Source organism: Mauremys mutica, chromosome 1 (genome assembly GCF_020497125.1).
Source record: "Mauremys mutica isolate MM-2020 ecotype Southern chromosome 1, ASM2049712v1, whole genome shotgun sequence".
Classification (NCBI taxonomy): Eukaryota; Metazoa; Chordata; order Testudines; family Geoemydidae; genus Mauremys; species Mauremys mutica.
Genome location: NC_059072.1, coordinates 173453405 through 173457280, shown reverse-complemented (window position 1 = coordinate 173457280; position 3876 = coordinate 173453405).

Genomic DNA, 3876 nt, shown 5'->3' with positions numbered 1-3876 from the left:
ATGCCAATTTTTAGAAGGATAAGCAGGGTGACCTGGGTAATTATAGGCCTGTCAGCCTGACACTGATCCCAGGCTAGATAATGGAACAGCTAATACAGGACTTGATTAATAATGAACTAAATGAGGGTAATGTAATTAACACAAATAAACATGGGTTTATGGAAGATAGATCCTGTCAAACTAACTTACCCTCCGAGTCGCATACGTTAATGTTCAGAGATTTGAGAGCCGGGCTCACCTGCCAGGGCTTGGGTCTTCTGCTCTGCAGCAGGGTGGTGGGGCTCTTGCTGAAGCCCAAAGCCCTGGCAGGCACCTCCTGCGATGCTGAAACCCCTAGACCCTCCTCCCTGCTGGGCAGAAGCCCCAGGCTCTGAGCTCCCCCTCCCCAGTCTGGTAGGCAGAGAATGAGCGGGATGTGGGGGATCAATGAGCCACATTTTAACTCACATTTGACTTGGTGCTACATGACATTTTGATTAAAAAATTGGAACGCTATGAAATTAACATGGCACATTTTAAATGGATTAAAAACTGACAGGTTTCAAAACGTAACTGTAAATGGGGAATTGTCACTAAGCAGGTCTGTTTCCAGTGGGGTCCTGTGGGGATCGGTTCTTGGCCATAAGCTAGTTTACATTTTTATCAATGGCCTGGAAGAAAACATAAAACCATCACTGATACAGTTTGCAGATACAAAAATTGGGGGAGTGCTAAATAATGAAGAAGCCAGGTCACTGATTCAGAGTGATCTAGATCGCTTAGTAAACTGGGCACAAGCAAACACTAGGTGTTTTAATACAGCAAAATGTAAATGTACAGGATGAGGGACTCTATCCTGGAAAGCAGTGACTCTGAAAAAGATTTGGGGAACATGGTGGATAATCAGCTGAACATGATCTCCCTGTGTGACACTGTGGACAAAAGAGTTAATGTGTTCCTGGAGTGCATAAACAGAAGAATCTCAAGTATCCACAGAAAAGTTATGGTATCTCTGTATTTGGCACTGGTGCAACCACTGCTAGAATACTGAATGCAGTTCTGGTCCCCACAATTCAAGGAGGGTGTTGATAAACTGGAGAGGGTTCAGAGAAGCACCAGAAGAATGATTAAAGGATTGGAAAACAAGCCTTATATTGGTAGACACAAGAAGGTCAATCTACTCTAAAGAGAAGGTAAAGAAATGACTTGATTGCAGTCTATAGGTACTTACATTGGGAACAAATATTTAACACTGGACTCATCAATGTAGGAGAGAAAGGTGTAACATGATCCAGTGGCAGGAAGTTGAAGCTAGACAAATTCAGATTGGAAATAAGGCATAAATTATTAATGGTGAGAGTAATTAATTACTGGAACAATTTACCAGGGGTCATGGTGGCTTCTTCATCACTGACAATTTTAAAATTAAGATTGGATGTTTTTCCTAAAAGACATGCTCTAGCTGGAATTATTTGGGGGAATTTCTGTGGCCTGTGCTATACAGAAGTTCAGATTAGATGATCACAATGGTCTCTTCTGGCCTTAGAATCTATGAATCAGTGCAGAGAATTTAATCACATTAATTCTAAAGAAAGATGGGTAGCTAAATCCCTTGCACTACCTTAAAAATCCCAACCATGCATCTTAAACTATGTCAACATTTCTTAATACCTTTACTTCATTTCATTTATCACAAGAATAAGTATCTCACTCCCCTAGTGTGTATCTTTCCATTGCTGGGAGTGCAGTGCCAACTAGGGCTTGAAATGTTCATTGTCTCAATTATTTTTACTGTGGTAGTGACTTGACTCTTGAACTGGCTTTGCACTTGTAACAAGAAATGAAGATACCAGAGTTCAGGGGGTTGTCACAGTTAACATCAGCAGGTGATGCATGCAGCTGCTCCTTGTTCTGCTTTAGGTGTTAGTGATGTCACCGGCTATTGCTGGAGAAGAAGAGCCGTGAACTCTGATCTTGGCAGGTGAAAAAGTATTTTAGTTCATCTGGTAAGAAATGATGAACTGGTGTCTGCCAACACTTCAGATGTACTGCTGCTGCTGCCAGAAACCCAAGACACTGTAGCTAACAGAGGATGAAATTGATTCAGTCAGACGTATCTACAGTATGTTGCAGGGCATTATAAACAATGGCAGTGAAACTTCTAAAATGGGCATTAGTTTTTCAAGAATATGCACAGTGAATATTAAACAGACCCAAGGAGCACTTTGTGTGCCTGCCCAGAACCAATTGTTTCTTCTCCACTACGTGCACTCATTTCCCCCCTACTAATATTGTCCTTGACTCTAACATTGCCCATGACTTTGTGTGTAGGCAGATGAGGCACTGACAAGATATTAAAGCAAGGGAAGATTTCAAAGGCACAAAGGAGAGTTAGGCACCAAACTGCCATTAAAGGTCACCCCCCCCCCCGCCCAGTTCCCCTTTGTGTCTTTGAAAAATCTTCCCATGAGTTACTTCTGCACAAACAGCAGAGTTCCACCTAAATGCAAAATCTTATTAGAAGTAATGCACCCAAAAATTGAATTTAGGGCAATATTTTGTTTTATCATGGCAAAAATCTAGGTTATTGTAAGTATAAAGGTATACAACCTAAAAATCATCTTAATGAGGAAATACAATAGATTCCAAAGCAACATTAAATGCTGTTATATTGCACATATGCACTATTGTTATTATTTGAATTACATTTATTTGACTATCAGAGGGGTAGCCGTGTTAGTCTGGATCTGTAAAAGCAGCAAAGAGTCCTGTGGCACCTTGTAGACGAACAGACGTATTGGAGCATGAGCTTTCGTGCGTGAATACCCACTTCGTCGCATCCGATGAAGTGGGTATTCACCCACGAAAGCTCATGCTCCAATATGTCTGTTCGTCTACAAGGTGCCACAGGACTCTCTGCTGCATTTATTTGACTGGGACCCATTGTGCTAGGCACTGTACAAACACATGGCAAGAAGAAGTCTCTGCTCCAAATTGTTTACAGTCTAATTATTTTCTACTCCTGTTATTCAAACTAAACACATACCTTAGCATTATCCCTGTTAAAGTCAGAAAATTGTACCATAAACCATACAGAAAATGACATAGAGCCAAGTTAAAATGGCTGCAGACACTCTCTTGTCCTAATATTTGGTCCCTATCTACAAATATAAAGTTGCATTAACTCTAGTACTATTTGCAAATTATATATATAAGATAAAATTTGCGAAAAGTATTAATGTTAATGCTATTTTATACACACACCCTCTCGCGGTAGCAGTAAGACTGTTTGGATTGCAACATGCTGATGAAATCCATCTCCCCATTTGCGTGACTGGAATTCAAAAGTCTTGGAAGGTTGAGTGACTAATGTCTGGCTAAGACTGAGTGTTGGATAAAAGCTAGCTGGCTGCTTCTCAATTCCAATAAAACAGAAGTGATCCTGGCTGGCTGTGAGAAGCAAGCAGAAGAGAAAGAACAGATGGTATTTGTCCACTTATTTGAAGGAATACACTTCCCTTCTGTTACGAAAGTTTGCCATCTCGGGGTGTTATTGGCTCTTTACCTGTAGGTTCAGATAGTATCAGTGGCCACAAGTATATTTCCCACATCTTTAGCTAAGCAGTTGCAACATCTCTTTTTGTATGTGGGTCTTGTCATGATTATCCAGGCCTTTGTCATCTCTGCACTGGATTACTGCAATCAGCTCAACATGGGACTACACTTGATGATTACATGGACACTGTACCTAGCACAGTGTGGGGTCCTGCTTTCTCAGCAATGTTTAGTGCATGGAGTATGTTAAATCTGGGCTTTACAAACTTTCAGGACCACTCTCAGGGCAATGTCAACTGCTGTGTTCGCAATGCCCTCTATGGGTTGATCCCTTTGTATCAT